Raw genomic sequence first — 17,241 nt, 5'->3', positions numbered from 1 at the left:
CGTCGCCGACGTCCCTTCGGCCGCCCCGTTCATCCTCGCCGGCTCGTCGTCTCGCGGTGCCGCCTCCGTCATCGGATTTGCAGCGGCGCGTTCCACGTCGTCCCCGTCTCCGTGCAGCTGCCGCCGGCTGCCCTCGTCGTCTCCTCGCCGGCCCCGGTCGTCGTCGTCGTCCTCATCGTCGTGGCGTTCGTCCCTCCGTCGAGCCGTTCTCGTCCGTCGTCCGCGTTCGTCAAGTGTGCCGCTGCAGCCCCGTCGTCGTCTTCGTCCTCAGCTCCGCGTCGTCAAGCCTCGTGCCGGCCGCGTCTCGCCTTCGTCCAAGGATCGCCGCCGAAGCCGTCCCCTCGCCGTTCGTCTCCGTTGTGCCCATCTGTCTCCGCCGCGCCCGTTCGTCGTTGTCGTTCCCACGCCTCGTCGCGTGGTGGTAAGGATCTCTCCTCTCGCTGCCCCGTCCTCGTTCTTTCGGTGTCGCCCCGTACCCGTTGTGCGGTTGTCGACCCCGGTACCCGTGTACCGGTGTCGGTAGTCGTTCGCTTGTGCGTGTGGTGACCGTGTTAGTGTGCCCGCTCGGTAGCCGCGTGGTTTCCACGTGTGCAGCTCGCGTGGTGTCTAGTGGAGTTCGTTTGTCGGCCACTCGCCTCGGTTGACAGACGGGGTCCACTTCTGTCGACCCGTGGACCGTCTCTGTGTACTCGGTCTACGGTGGTCCCTTAGGTTGACATGTGGAGTGCGCATGTCAACGGCGCAGCCTTCCTGTCTTTTCCAGGCTAGCGCTTACACATGTTTTATAGTTGCAAAGCTTAATTATAATAATCCGCAAATCTCCATATAACAGCATTAAACTTCGGATGATCATATCTTGGTCATACGAACTCTGAATCGACCCGTTCAAGTCTCCTAATGTTTGTTATAACCTAAAGAACCCTGTGCTTTCTTTTTATGTATTGTTATTGCTTCTTTTTAGGCTTGTAGCTTTGCTTGTGTGCTTCGCGTAGCTTCTGTCGTTCCGGAGGTTCCCGAAGCGTGGTTCGCGGCCGTCGCCGAAGGTTCGGAAGGCCGTTCTCTCTGAGCAAGGCAAGTCACATCATCCTTGAGCATATTGAATCCCAGTTTATAAAATTATTTTGATTTAAATTAATGCATTATCGCTTTATTTAAATTCCCGCGTTATCACTGTTTTATTTAGCCATGCCTATTTACCTTTGTTATGACCTTATTATTATTGCTATTGTTATTATTACCTTGTTCACCCTAGGATAAACAAAACCCCAACTAGTGGGTACTCTATTCATGGTTCCACTAGTATGAATTTAGGTAGATGCTTCGCTGATTAATAGGACAACATTAGGTGGTTTTTATAACTTAGACTTTGGGAATTTTCATATCACTTGGATGCTATGGAATGGATGGCTTTTGTTGGAATTGGACACACACCTCCCCCTCTATTCAAAACCCCCAAAAATGGTTTTAGGCTGGGCTCGAGGTGCGTGGTTGGGTTTGGTTAGTCGTACCTCGGGTACTATAAGGATTAAGCTCGGGCCTCTGTTGCAAAGCACTACCGTACTTCCACATGTCTAGTGGGTAAGGCTTAGTTTGTGGCTCAGTCTGGTTATAAACAAAAGTACACGGATGGAGATGGACGAAGTCGGGGGTCGATGGACATCTCTAGGACAAATGAAGGCTACACGAGCTGCGGCCCGGTAGTCGAGATGTCATGGCACAGGGCCGGTGTCCTGCTGCTGGGGGCTCAGTCCTGCCTACCTGTCCCGGGGGTTCCGGCCGTAGGTGGGGTTGGGTCGGTACTCTTGTTTATGGCTAGGATGGGTTGGGAACTATGTCACGTCTTCCGTCCGTATACCGTGGTGGTATGTGGCACGTGGTTACACGTGAGGAAGATGTGTCTTGTGGGTAAAGATGTACACCTCTGATCAGAGTATAATCTATTCGAATAGTCGCGCCCTCGGTTATGGGCAAGCCGAGCAATGTACCCAAGTTAGTGTTTTAATTCTTAAAATTTGCTTAACAACTAAAATGTGGAATGGTTGGCCTGGGTTGGCTTGGGACGAGCTGGGACCAAGGGTCGGGTTGCTAGTTCGGTCTGAATCATCGTAGGCCTTGGGTTAAGGCAGGTTCGTGAGGGTTCACGGCCTTGATTAATAATACTGTGTAACTCTAGGATCGTCTTTATAAAATGGCTTTGGGCAACTAAGTGACTTTTAAATGCTGTTTTCTGCAAAACTTAACCCCTATATTATTACCCCTTGTACCCCCTTGCATTAATCATGCATCTGCCGGTGTGGCTCGCTGAGTACTGTGGTTGTACTCATTCTTGCTCAATCTTTTCCCCCCTTCAGTAAGAGAAGCTTCGGAGAAGATGTCTTAGGTGGAGTCCTGGCTTATATCCCAGTTGAGCGCCTGTGAAGATGGAGCCGTAGGCCCGCTTTTCCGCTGCTGTTTATTTTTGTTTATCAGGCCTGAAGCGCCTTTGTAATAATGTATATATTATCGATATAATAAAGATGTGCCTTTTGTATCATGTTTGTTTGGTGTACCCCGGCTTTTCCTGGGACGGGGATTAATACACTAGCGTTCGGGAAAAGGTATTTTTCTCGGTCGCGACAAGCTGGTATCAGAGCCATCTCGACTGTAGGATAAGCCAAGTGGATAAAACCTAAGGACATATTTTATAAATAAAACTATTTGCGAAAGTTCCTTTTTTCTCCTTCCCCTAATGCTATTTGCAAAAGGTTTACTCCGTTCTTCCTTCTTCGGATTTTCAACTAGTACTAGATGGTCAGCTTTGCGAAGAAGAAGATGTCGCCAATTGTTTGCCGAAGCTCCGGAAGACTGCAGGATCCGCTTGAGAAGTGCTGGAAGCAGTGAAGCCAGCTGTGAAGGAGTGAAGATCTTAGAGAACCCGTCGCAGAACCCAAGCCACCCTCTAGGGTAGAGTCGTTTGTCGTGTGTTTCCTTGCTTGTGTGTGTAGCGCGTGGTTTGCATCAGTGGGTTGTGATGTAACCATGCTAGGTTGTTTGCTTAATCAACTTGCAGAATAAGCAAAACAAACAACACATCAACAAAAAGAGTTAGTTCCTTTAAGGTCTTGTCCCTAGTTTTGGTCTATTCTTTCCTGACTTGTTTCCTCTCTCACCTCAATCCCTGTCACAGATGTTTAACAGAGAAAAAGGAAGTAACTCAAGTTTTCAACTCAATCCACCACTGGCCTCAAGAGAGTTAGCAAGGGCACACCCTTGGTCCATTCCAAGCATGCTGCTTAGTTCACAGCTACCATTGGTTGGAAGTCAAGACCAAAATCAGTATGTGTTTGATCGACCATTTGCCACCCAGGTCAATGAGCTTCCAATGCCAGAAGAGCATGTCCCCTTTTGTCATGATTGTAGAGAGCAAGGACACTATGCCCTGAATTGTCCATGGGTATATGCCAAAGAAGCCCCTTCCTTTGGTTTAGCAGGGCAGTGTAGACCCCCGATTTTGGAAATCGGAAATCTTCTGTGTTTATCCGTACCAATCCCTGGATCAGTAGTTGGTACACACATACATAGTTGGATCACAACATATCACGAATGAATTTAGGCTAAAAGAGTTAAATACTTACATTAGGGCCAGGTAGGCCAACAACTATCAGAGAACAACAGCGGAAGACAAAATAATATAAGGGCCCGGTTAACATGCCACAGGCAGTCGACTGGGGAACGAGACCTAGAACAAGACCGCACTCCGATCATCTTGTGGGATACGCAAGCGTACCGACAAGGGCTTCTCTTCAACACTCTCCTAAAAGATATATAAATAGCAAGGGTGAGTACCAACCGTACTCAGCAAGCCACCACAACAACAATGCATATGATAGCGGGTATTTCAAGGAATGGCTTCAGGTTCTTTTGCATAAAGCTAATTTTACAATTCTTTTCACAAGCCTAAAACCTAGCATAGACTGATCAAATTTTAGTACCAGTGTTCACTTTAAACAACGACGGTTCTGTCCACCATCCATTGTGATCCCAAGGATAGCTTCCCGCCATTGAATCGTCATGGTTTTCTGAGGATGTCCACCTTCCCTCCTCTCGGGATGTGGCTCCATCAGCATAAAATTCATCATGCAATATCCCATCCCACACAAGTTAAGAATTTAGAGTCTAGCCAAGTGTAATACATGTCCCGGTGCTCAATAACCGCGAGCACGGCTATTCGAATAGATTTGGTTTACTCACACTGCAGTGGATGTACACTTTACCCGCACTCCGCGACTACCCAACACATGAGCCTCGTCCCAACACATGAGACGCGTCACGGCAAAGCTTTTCGATAACCTCGCATTGGCAGTACCCGCTCCATGAACTTTTCATCCTCATGCACTCTAGGCGTACACGGTTTCTAGCAGTGAGAGGAGTTCTGGCGCACCCGGGAAGGGAAGACTCACACATGCATTAAGTTATAGTTATGTTTTAGATTCTCTCATGGCAGTCCTACCGATGGCGACACCACTGTAGACACCCGCCTCGCGGTCCTACCAATGGCTGCCCCACCGTAGAGCCCCTGCCTCACACATCAAGAAACCACTATGCATGGATACTGCCTCCGCTCAGCTATCTACTCCGCTAGGTCTATACCCATACGAGAAGTGCGGTTGTACGGGGGTCGTTTCATGCTTAACTTCATGGCTCGGTCCTTAATTGACCAGGGACGGCACTAGCATTTTCCGGACACCACCCAAGTCCTCCAGCCGCCCCAGTCGAAAACAGTTGTTTTACTTTTTTTTCCTTTCACAAATCATGTCATCAATATCATGGCAATGTGGCGCTCATGTCTCCACATGCCGCATCTCAATTACCTTCCCAAAGGTAATTGCCCAAGCATATAGCATTTGATAAATATGAGTATGCATGATTCTAGAATAGCCTTTCTAAGCAATTGTCATAGTTGACTAGGGACTCATACGTAAACATGGTTACAAAGATTTAAGGGTAAACAATAATCAAGGCATGGCATAATCACAAGTAGGATGTTCATCATTGCATGCAATTTTATTTATAAACAAAACAATTTCGCAATTGGGATCAACATGCTCAAGGAATAGTGATGACTTGCCTGCTCAGGATAATCCCTATTCTCGATATAATCTTGATCAACCTTCACCTCCTGGAAGTTGCAGACGTTGCCTCACGACTAACCGATACACAAAGTCTATAATACGCGAGAAAAACCAATATTCAAGCAACAATCAAATATGCACAAACAAAATATATTTGCTGAGATCGAACCTAGGGTTGCTCATATTATTCGCGCTTGCTAATGGACTCTAATCAAGCTAAGAGCTAAGGTTTCTTAGTCTTTCTGTTGTCATGGTGGTTCAGTCTAGCTAATGGCTAAGGAAGGATTATGGTTACACATGCATCTATCTAAATAGAACGGTTATACACTAGAGGTTCTGTTGCCGGATGGATTTTGGATCGGTCAAATAATTACTGTGAATCATTTGTATTATTATTTTATTAATGGAGGCTTTAATTTAATTATGTACATATTTCACTTGTCAAAATAAATTATAAAAGGTTAACAATTACCCATGCTGTGTATGTTAGAATTGTTTAGGTTAATCATATTATGGTTACGGATTATCCCATCACATAATTTTACAATGAATAATCCAAATTTACAGTTGATCTGTAATTATACGAGGACAAGATGTATAACTAGTATTTATCTAATATTCATGTTCGTCACATACTCCCTCTAAATTAATATATGCAACAAGCAAATTAATACGATACCATATATCTATAATGGGATGTACAATATATGTGTGCACAATATCTTAATATATTGAATCATTTATTTGAATAGTTTCTATTTACTGCTTGGTTAACTAAGGGTTGCTCACCTCTCCCACTATATGCTATTATATGGGATATGTCGTTGATTAATTTCATATAGGTGATTTAATCACACTAGCTCTGTTATTATTTGCCATAAACAAGCTTAGGACCGATCTATGTGTATCTATATTTTACTTACCTAATAATTATAAGGCTAACTCTATTTAAATAACTAATAAGTCGTGGGTTTTAATTATATTTGGACATAGATTAATAAATGGCACTAATATTTTCCTATATATCCATTAACTTCAAACATCGATTATACTTAATTTATGTGGTTGCTACAGTGACAGAACATATTAAAGATAATTATTCTGCTGTACAATACTAAGCATATTTTTAAGTTGACTATTATGCATCATCTTGATATTAATTATTTAATTTTTATAAATATATTTTATCCAATAGTGAATTATATATCATTGGAAAGCTTATGAAATTAGATGAATTTAGGTTCAAGTTTCACTCAAATCGGAGCTGAAATGAATAAGTTATGCTAGCGTAAAGATTCAAATTTGAATTAATTCTAATAATTGCGAAATGGTACTGTCCCTAATTCATTTATTTATAATACAACCTTATCCACAAGCTACAGTGACCGACAGGTGGAGTCAAGCTCTTTATTTTCTTTTCATTAACTTTACTATCTGCGAACTACGGCAAACCCAATTTCGATTTAAACTATTTTGCGGGTATAATTATTTTGTTGTCATAAGTTTTTAATTTACTCTTCCCGAGCATTATATCCATATAATAGGTTAGAAATTTCTATTACGAGCTAAATATCGGACGAAATCCTAGAAATATTATACAATTTAATTTAGTCTATGACTAAACGATATAATACACGGCTAAGATTCCTAGTAATTAAATCTGAATTTCTACCGTGAACCGATGACTTAGAGAGATTACCAAAAATAATCTATAATAATCTAAAAGAATTCATCTAATTGTTTAGTTATTAATTATATCTAATTTACTACCAATTTTAATCTAATCTGATCAAGACACATATTCTTATAATTAACTCGGAATTTCGACCGAAATACTATTACGCTCGAGGAATTTTCAAAAATAATCTATGATTAACCCCGACCATTTTTATTTCCTAAATCCTCCTAATTTCTTATTTATTTCCTTTTCCTTTTTCTCCTTTTTCCCTTTTTTTTTCTTTCCTCTCTTTTTCTTTTCTTTTTCTCTCTCTCCTCTCTTTTCCCTTTTCTTTTCTTTCTCTCCTCTCTCTCTTTTTCCCTTTCTTCTCTCCCTCCCGGCTCCTTTCTCTTCTTCCTCGGCTTCTCCCTCGGGCGGCGACGGCGGTGGGCGCGAGGTGGAGGGGGGGGGGAAAGACGGCTCACCGGCGGCGGCGGTGGCGGCGACGGCGGCGACGGCGGCGCAGGACGCGGCGCGGCACCCGGTGCGGTGCGACGTCACCGTGGTCGGCGGCGCGGCGGCAACGATGGCGACGGCGGCGCAAGTCGCGGCGCGGCGCGGTGACTTTGTGGCGGCGGCACGGCGGCACGACGACGGCGGCGCGTGGAGAAGGGGAAAGAGGGAGAGGAGAAAGGAATGGAGTGGGAAATAATGGAGAGGGGTGGGGGTGTTTATAGGGAAGAGGGGAAGAACGAGAGGGGAGGGGCGGCGACGCGACGGTGGTGACCCGATGGGTGGCGACGTGATGGCGGCGCGGGGCTCGGGGCGGCGCGGGGCTCGGCGCGCGGTGGCAGGCGGCGATGGGACGGGCGGCAGCGGTGACACGACGGGCGCGCGGCGCGGCGACGGGATGGTCACGCGGCGATGGGATGGGCGGGCGGCGCGGCGCGGGACGGCGACGCGCGGTGACGGCGATGCGACGGATGGTGCGGCAACGGAACGGGCGCGCGGCGGCAGGCGGGCGCGCGGCGCGGCAACAGCGTGGCAGCGGCGGCGCGGGGCGCGAACCAGCGGCACGGGGCTCGAGGCCGACGGCGACGATGGCGACGGCGGCGCGGCGGGCGAGCGGCGCGAGGCAGCGACGGCGGTGCGGTGGCACGGGGCTCGGGGCGGCCGGGCGCGCGGCGCGCGGCGACGGGACAGAGGGGGCTGGGCTAGGGGACCACATCAAACACCTAGAGGCTAATGAATAGTGTATTTTTCTAATTCTCCCGATTTTAGATTATTTGCTATATGAATTTGATTCTATAGTTTCTAAATCTTGCATAAATGAAGTTTACTCAATATGTGTATTATCTCAACTAATGAATTCACCCTAGATTAATATTACTCATATTTTATTTTTATTGTCGTCGATGGAAGAAGTTGTTTCTCTCCCCGACCTACTCCAGGCCGAGCGAAGGGAAATCAACCTCAGGAGGGCGATACCAAGCAGAAGACCGTTATTCGCTTCAACCAGCAATCAGAAGGAAGCTTCTCCTGTGAATGATAGCAATATGCAGTCCTATCACATCATCACAGAACCAATCAAGGATGATGCAGTCACTAGAACAATGCCAGCTATATCTCTCCAGAACTAGAATGAGTAGCCATGTTTGTGATTTTCAGTTCGCTACTTATCACTGTAACCGGGAGTTTCAGCAGTCATGTAATAAATAAATATATTCATGATTATAAACAATGAGTTTGTTATGTTTATGGATGAATCATGTCGAGGATACAATGTACCGATGCTAAGCACCTTCCCTTTTTGTTTAAGGTAGGGCCTTGTATTCATGTAATAAGGGAGACATGTGTGATAAAAACAAGTTCTATGAGGATTATTTTGGAAGATGCTGATATGGGATCATGCGTATAATTGTTTACTGTCAAAGGAGACCTAGGGTCTCATTCCAGAGGAACTATGTTCTAATCTCGAGTTAATAACCAACCTGTTGATGGAAAAGAAAACCAATTAAACTGTGTTGGATTAAAAAGCCAAAGAGACTTTTGTTTGGACTGAGAGTTTCAGATGTGTCCTCTTTGGATCAAAGGCAACAACCGCCAGTCTAGCTTTTGACGAACCACTTGAAGGTTGCTCTGAAAGGCAGCAGGCTCAAGTACCACATCGTCACCAGAAGCATCCACAACTCTCGGAGTGAAGAGTACTTAGTTGACAAAGGTCAAAAGATGATTGATAGAAGATATCGAAAAAGATGTTTATTACCAGGCAAAGAAGTAGGTCGAAAGGTGATTGATAAGAGAAATCGGGAAAGAACACATCAAGGTCAAAGGTGTAAAGGAATACGTTGAATGCTAACTGAGGACAACATGAAGAGAATAGTGGGAAGTGAACCAAATGTAAAGAAAGTGAATCCGAGTTGCTTGTTCGTGAGAGCTATTCCCAGTTATGAACCAAGTGATATGTTCAAAGATAATCTACAGATGTTAGATTAAAAGCACATCTAACAACGAAGCTTCAGATTTGGCAGGATCACGATCAGACAATAAGAAGTCCAGCAGTAAAGCCATTTGGGAAGACGTCAAAGCATGTCAAGGGGGATAAGTTGGTTCTGTTAAGAAACATAATTCAAAGGCAAAGTTATCGACCCTTGCATCGAATAGCAGAAGTAGCTAGCACCCGGAGAGCAGGAAAGCTCATATGAGGCAGTTGGTGGCAAGTTAGAAGTAAATGACAAGCATGGTAATCTCATGATGACAAGCATGGTATCCTAGTAATGACAAGCTGGTGTCGACGCATGACGTGAAGTGGGTAACTTGTATGAGGATTGACACCAAGGATAAGAAGTTCTGGAACTGAAACCCCATCCTCAACTACCGCAGCCTAGTCTGAGTCAGTTAAAGGTGCAACCAGGGACAAGTCGGGTGAAGAGAAGATTCCATCTGCAACAGGAGATCGAGACAAGCAGTCCAGAGTGGAGAAGTTTTGCTAGGCAAGTTCGTTATAGAAGAAGCGACGGAAGAAGTCAGACAAGAAGAGAAGACCGCCCAACCTATCTTCATGCTAGCCTCCTCGAATCTCGGGGACGAGATTCTTGTAAAGGGGGGTGGATTTGTCACGTCCTGATAAATTCATCCCGAAATTAAAAATCATTCGCTAAAAGGAATAATAGAATTAATTAAAATTCGAAAAGAAATTGGCAAACACTAAAATACGTAGAAGAAAAATTTGAATATGGCCCGGAGAATTTTTGTTAAATTCTCCTTGGTCTAAAAGGAGCCCTCAAATTTTACTTGAATTTTCAGAGCACCGGAAACAATTATTAAGCAACAAAAACAATTATCAAAGTTTATTAAAAAGAAAAACCTAAAAATAATCCTCCTTTTCTTTTGGGCCAAATTTGGCCCAAAGTCCTCCCTCTCTCTCTCCCGGCCCGCGGCCAAAGTCCTCTCTTCCTCCCTCTCTTTCTCTCCCTCTCCTTCTCTCCCTCCTTCTCTTGGGCCTTCCCTCCCCCTCCCGGCCCAGCTCCCTCCCCTCCCCTCTCTCTCCCGGGCCTCCTCGCCCTCCTCTCCTCCTGGGCCGCCTCTCGGCCCAAGCCTCCCCGCCCCCTCCCACCTGGGCCGCCTCCGGGCCCAACCCGAGCGGCGCCCTCCCGCCCGTGCCGCGCACGTGCGCGCGCGTGCGCGCCGTTGCCGCGCGCTGACCGCGCGCCGCGCGTGGGTCCCACCGCCCGGTCGTCGTCCTCCTCCCTCCCAGCTTCTCTCTCTCTCCCGTGAACCCTAGTTTCTTCCTCCCTCAAATCCGCGCAAATCAATTCCCTTATTTCCAAATTAAGTGGGGGCTTTTAATCCCCTTTCCATCCTCTTTGATTTCCCCCATTTTCCCCCTTGATTCGTGCCCTCTAACGCCCGGAACGGCCGCGTCTTCTCCGGCCACCTTCCATGGCCGCCGGCCGTGTTTCCCGTCGCCGTTCCGCCCACTCCCATGCCCGGCTCCCTCCCCCATCCTATAAAACGGAATCCCCTCGCTACGTTCTATCGTTTTAGCCCCCTCCCGCGATCTCCCGTGGTCCCTAGCCACCTCCCCGCCGTCGTCCCCTCTCTCCCGTGCCGCCGGCCGTCTCCAGCCGCCTCTGTCTCCTTGCCTGTGCGTCGGCTGGCCGCGCCACCACGTCTCTCGGCCTCGCAGCCGCCTCCTCTCCCACGGCCTGCCCTCCGTTTCGCGCGGTGACCGCCGGAGGCGCGTTCCCGCCGTCGCCCTTCTCTTTCCCCCGCGCCGGCCGCCTCCAGCCGCCTCTCCCGCCTCGCCCGCGCGCCGTCCGGCTGTGCCGTCGCCTCCCTCGGCTCTGCAACACCGTCCCCTTCACCGGCCTCACCGTCTCCTCGCCGGAAACTCGCCGGAACGGTGCCCCCGCCGGCAACTAGTGGCATTGGTGCCACTGTACTCCCTCCAGCCGGCTGCTGTTCGTCGCCGGTGCGCCGATCGACGCCGCCGTCTCCTCCTTCGACACCGCGGCATCGTCTCCTTCCCCGGCGTCACCTCCTCCTCGCCCGAAGCTCGCCGGAGTGGCCTCCTCGTCGGCGTCCAGTACCTCCCGGTCTCCGGTCGGCTCCTGTACGTCGCCGGTACGCCGATCGACGTCGCCATCTCCTCCGTCGACGTCGCAGCGTTGTCCTCACCTCCAGCTGCTCCTCTGTTTCGCCGGAACGCCGTCGCCCGTGCCGGCCTCCATCCTCGTCGTCGCCGACGTCCCTTCGGCCGTCCCGTTCATCCTCGCCGGCTCGTCGTCTCGCGGTGCCGCCTCCGTCGTCGGATTCGCAGCGGCGCGTTCCACGTCGTCCCCGTCTCCGTGCAGCTGCCGCCGGCTGCCCTCGTCGTCTCCTCGTTGGCCCCGGTCGTCGTCGTCGTCGTCGTCCTCTCGTCGTCCTCATCGTCGTGGCGTTCGTCCCTCCGTTGAGCCGTTCTCGTCCGTCGTCCGCGTTCGTCAAGTGTGCCGCTGCAGCCCCGTCGTCGTCTTCGTCCTCAGCTCCGCGTCGTCAAGCCTCGTGCCGGCCGCGTCTCGCCTTCGTCCAAGGATCGCCGCCGAAGCCGTCCCCTCGCCGTTCGTCTCCGTTGTGCCCGTCTGTCTCCGCCGCGCCCGTTCGTCGTTGTCGTTCCCACGCCTCGTCGCGTGGTGGTAAGGATCTCTCCTCTCGCTGCCCCGTCCTCGTTCTTTCGGTGTCGCCCCGTACCCGTTGTGCGGTTGTCGACCCCGGTACCCGTGTACCGGTGTCGGTAGTCGTTCGCTTGTGCGTGTGGTGACCGTGTTAGTGTGCCCGCTCGGTAGCCGCGTGGTTTCCACGTGTGCAGCTCGCGTGGTGTCTAGTGGAGTTCGTTTGTCGGCCACTCGCCTCGGTTGACACACGGGGTCCACTTCCGTCGACCCGTGGACCGTCTCTGTGTACTCGGTCTACGGTGGTCCCTTAGGTTGACATGTGGAGTGCGCATGTCAACGGCGCAGCCTTCCTGTCTTTTCCAGGCTAGCGCTTACACATGTTTTATAGTTGCAAAGCTTAATTATAATAATCCGCAAATCTCCATATAACAGCATTAAACTTCGGATGATCATATCTTGGTCATACGAACTCTGAATCGACCCGTTCAAGTCTCCTAATGTTTGTTATAACCTAAAGAACCCTGTGCTTTCTTTTTATGTATTGTTATTGCTTCTTTTTAGGCTTGTAGCTTTGCTTGTGTGCTTCGCGTAGCTTCTGTCGTTCCGGAGGTTCCCGAAGCGTGGTTCGCGGCCGTCGCCGAAGGTTCGGAAGGCCGTTCTCTCTGAGCAAGGCAAGTCACATCATCCTTGAGCATATTGAATCCCAGTTTATAAAATTATTTTGATTTAAATTAATGCATTATCGCTTTATTTAAATTCCCGCGTTATCACTGTTTTATTTAGCCATGCCTATTTACCTTTGTTATGACCTTATTATTATTGCTATTGTTATTATTACCTTGTTCACCCTAGGATAAACAAAACCCCAACTAGTGGGTACTCTATTCATGGTTCCACTAGTATGAATTTAGGTAGATGCTTCGCTGATTAATAGGACAACATTAGGTGGTTTTTATAACTTAGACTTTGGGAATTTTCATATCACTTGGATGCTATGGAATGGATGGCTTTTGTTGGAATTGGACACACACCTCCCCCTCTATTCAAAACCCCCAAAAATGGTTTTAGGCTGGGCTCGAGGTGCGTGGTTGGGTTTGGTTAGTCGTACCTCGGGTACTATAAGGATTAAGCTCAGGCCTCTGATGTAAAGCACTACCGTACTTCCACATGTCTAGTGGGTAAGGCTTAGTTTGTGGCTCAGTCTGGTTATAAACAAAAGTACACGGATGGAGATGGACTGTCACGCCCTAAAAATCGTCTAATGTAAAAATACATTGTTTAAATCATTTTTTTAGAAATTAAAATTAAAAGCCTACAAGCTAAACCCTAATTATCTAGGAAAATTTTCAACATAAAAATGAGCTAGATAAAATTTTATTAAATACTTTGCTTGTTCCTCTATTTTCTAGAATTTTCTGGGAATTATTTGAGCAAGGGAAGTATTTTTAATAAATGAAACAACATTTCACAAATTATTTTAATTAAAAAGTTCCAAAAACCCCTCCCTAAGCCGTTGGGCCGAATCCGGCCCAACATCCTTTTCCTTCCCGCGCGGCCGAACCGGCCCAAGCCGGCCCAGCCGACGCCGCCCGCCCCTCCTCCTCGGGTCACCGACATGTGGGGCCCACATGTCGGACCCTTCCCTAACCTCAGGCCGGCTGCAAGCCGAGCCCAAGCCGGCCGCGCCACGCCGTCTCCCGCTCCGAATCAGCACCCAATCCGGCCCTTTTTCTTCCGATTGTTTGAGGGGTTTTTATCCCCACATCCTCCTCTATCTTTCACCTCAAGAATCGGAGCAAATCATTGGGTATTTTATCCGAATCGAATTTGTTTTCGAGTTTATCTCCAAAACCGAGTTTAGATTTTTCCCGAATCGATTTCTTGCGGGAGGAGTCCGATCTCTTCAATCCAAGGCTATAAATAGGACCCCCTAGTCCTCCTCTTTCGTTTGCCCCATCTCCCGAGTTCTCTCGTGCTCCGTAGCGCCGCCGCCACGCCGAGCAAGCCGCCGCCGTCGCCGGCCGACGCCCAGCCGCGCCGCGCCGTCGATTCCGCCGTCGCCGCCGCTTCCCCTCGCCGCCGTTAGGTGCGCACGGAGGTGAGGAACCTCGGCCGCCCTCTCCCCGCTGTCGCCGGTCGCCGGAGACCCGTCGCCGCCGTCGACCGAACCGCCGCCGCCGCACAAGCTCGTCGTCGGCCGCCGTCCCTCGTCGTTGGACGCTTTGGTGAGTACCGTTGGGTTCGTCTCGTCGTCCTCTACGCGTAGGTGTTCTCCAAAATCCCGGCCGACCACCCTAGCTCCGGCGAGGTCGCCAATCCGAGCCGGCCACCTTTGATGACGTCATCATGACATCATCGGTTTTTCTTTTTCCCGATTTTCTAATAGATTAAATCTTCGGAAAATCATAACTAAATAACCGTAGATCCGTTTCAGGTGGTTCAAGTTGCTAAATTTTTCTAAAATCAGGATCTACATGTTAAAAATATCCACATGTACTGTTTAAGCTTGTTTTTGTACTGTTTTGTTGATTTTTGTTTAATTGCTTTAGTTTCCGACGTTCCGGAGGAGAGTGTTTCCGTTGAGGAAGGTTCCGAAGCGTTTGCGGAAGCCCAAGGCAAGTCACACAGATCCCAAACAACCCTTTGAGCATGTTGAACCCATTTAAAGCTATTATTTTATTTCAACTATGCATTGTTTTCGAATGTCATCGGGTGGTGAACCTTTCCTAATTAATTATTGGCCGAAGATGATCTTATTTTCCTATGGGTTATAATTTGATTAGCATGAACCTTATATATTGGATTGGTTCAGCTAAATGCTATATATATGTTTGCTTAGCCATGCTTAGAAACATTAGCTAACTAAAGGGGTTAAATATAGATTATAATATATTATATTATTAATAATGATGGTTATATTCAATGGTAGCTCACGATGGTTAATCGTGTGATGTTAATTAATTGATTGATAATTAAAACCTGGCTAAGGTGGGTTGTGAGCATATGGTTTTGATGGCTGTGCTCATGATAATTAAGGACCGGTTCGCGAGCTACTGTTGTGAAACATTTATCATGCCAACCACAAGCCAGCGTGGGCAACGGCTTTATCTTTTGTATAGCATGATTCATTATAGTACGCCAGACTTTGAAGTGGCGAGAAGTCCACGGGGGTCGCTGGGGATTCCATGCCTTGTTTATAAGGGGGTGATTATGATCCAGGAAAGGTGCGCTGTAATGGATTATGTTGTGCAAGGGGTATTGTCACAACTCCTTTCCGAGGTACCGTGGTGGTATTGAGGCACATGGTGACATGATGTGGGGTTGTGTCTTGTGGGTACAGTGGTACACCTCTGATCAGAGTTTAATCTATTCGAATAGCCGTACCCGCGGTTATGGGTGAGTTGAGCAATGTTTTTCGTGATTAGTCTCACCCTTCTCACCATAGTGAATGATGCTTTAATTGGTAATAATTTGATTAGCTCCTGGTTTGGAATGGTATATTCCTGGTTTGGAGATAGAACTGTGTAGCCGGGATGGTTGTTCAGAATGGTTGGGCCTGTTCAACAGGGTATGTTGTATAGCGTTGGATTAATATTGTTTATTACTTAACTGTTTTATTAAATTCTCAAATGTTTGCTAAATGCTGTTTTTGCAAATGAAACCCTATTATGCCATCCTTTGTTATCCTGTGCACATGCATATTTGCTGTGTGGCTTGTTGAGTATGTCATATGCTCATTCTTGCAATATTCAATCATCAGAAGAGGAGTATTTCAGCGAAGGTGATGATCTGAAGGATTGAGCTTGTTCTGGTTAAGATGCCTGTGGAGTGGAGTCGCCATAGCTGTTCCGTAGTTTGTTATAGTTTTATATTTCCGCTGCGTAGAATGTTATTCTTTGAGAGGAACTATCTACCTCTCTAATAATTTATTATTTGCGAATATTAAATAGTTATTTATTTGTACTCTATTATCAATTTGTTATTGTGTGCCTCGGTTGATTCCTGGACGAGGGTTTAACACACATGTAAGCGTTTGGAATTTTGGATAGAAATTCCGGGCGTGACATGGACGAAGTCGGGGGTCGATGGACATCTCTAGGACAAATGAAGGCTACACGAGCTGCGGCCCGGTAGTCGAGATGTCATGGCACAGGGCCGGTGTCCTGCTGCTGGGGGCTCAGTCCTGCCTACCTGTCCCGAGGGTTCCGGCCGTAGGTGGGGTTGGGTCGGTACTCTTGTTTATGGCTAGGATGGGTTGGGAACTATGTCACGTCTTCCGTTCGTATACCGTGGTGGTATGTGGCACGTGGTTACACGTGAGGAAGATGTGTCTTGTGGGTAAAGATGTACACCTCTGATCAGAGTATAATCTATTCGAATAGCCGCGCCCTCGGTTATGGGCAAGCCGAGCAATGTACCCAAGTTAGTGTTTTAATTCTTAAAATTTGCTTAACAACTAAAATGTGGAATGGTTGGCCTGGGTTGGCTTGGGACGAGCTGGGACCAAGGGTCGGGTTGCCAGTTCGGTCTGAATCATCGTAGGCCTTAGGTTAAGGCAGGTTCGTGAGGGTTCACGGCCTTGATTAATAATACTGTGTAACTCTAGGATCGTCTTTATAAAATGGCTTTGGGCAACTAAGTGACTTTTAAATGCTGTTTTCTGCAAAACTTAACCCCTATATTATTACCCCTTGTACCCCCTTGCATTAATCATGCATCTGCCGGTGTGGCTTACTGAGTACTGTGGTTGTACTCATTCTTGCTCAATCTTTTCCCCCCTTCAGTAAGAGAAGCTTCGGAGAAGATGTCTTAGGTGGAGTCCTGGCTTATACCCCAGTTGAGCGCCTGTGAAGATGGAGCCGTAGGCCCGCTTTTCCGCTGCTGTTTATTTTTGTTTATCAGGCCTGAAGCGCCTTTGTAATAATGTATATATTATCGATATAATAAAGATGTGCCTTTTGTATCATGTTTGTTTGGTGTACCCCGGCTTTTCCTGGGACGGGGATTAATACACTAGCGTTCGGGAAAAGGTATTTTTCTCGGTCGCGACACATCCGTACTCAAACCAAACCGTATGTTTCGTGCGTCCTTTCCAAAGTCTTTAAATTCTCTATCGATGTTCCGCCACTGCGAGCCATCGGCGGGGTGTCTCAGCATCCCGTCCTGTTGACGCTCTTCAGCGTGCCATCTCATCATTCTAGCATTCCCCTTGTTCCTGAACAAACGCCTTAGCCGTGGTATTATAGGGAAATACCACATCACCTTAGCAGGAATTCTCTTCTTTGTTAGCTGCCCATCAACTTCTGCTGGATCGTCT

The 17,241-nt window shown here is 47.8% G+C and overlaps 1 long non-coding RNA gene across 2 annotated transcripts; it reads left to right on the top strand.

Moving 5' to 3' along the window:
- Positions 1-13,596: 13,596 nt before the first annotated feature.
- Positions 13,597-16,890, top strand: LOC136351289 (uncharacterized). Of its 2 annotated transcripts, none has more exons than XR_010734264.1 (3): positions 13,597-14,149; positions 14,474-14,539; positions 16,709-16,890. It is a non-coding gene; the product is annotated as an uncharacterized lncRNA (long non-coding RNA). The 2 variants fall into 2 exon arrangements; XR_010734265.1 differs by lacking the exon at positions 16,709-16,890 and adding an exon at positions 15,685-15,889 and having other exon boundaries at positions 13,598-14,149.
- The last annotated feature ends 351 nt before the right edge of the window (positions 16,891-17,241 follow it).

The sequence above is a fragment of the Oryza sativa genome, chromosome 8, assembly GCF_034140825.1.
Source record: "Oryza sativa Japonica Group chromosome 8, ASM3414082v1".
NCBI lineage: Eukaryota > Viridiplantae > Streptophyta > Magnoliopsida > Poales > Poaceae > Oryza > Oryza sativa.
The sequence above is the reverse complement of the archived record's forward strand: the minus strand, read 5'-3'. Positions and strand labels throughout refer to the sequence as shown.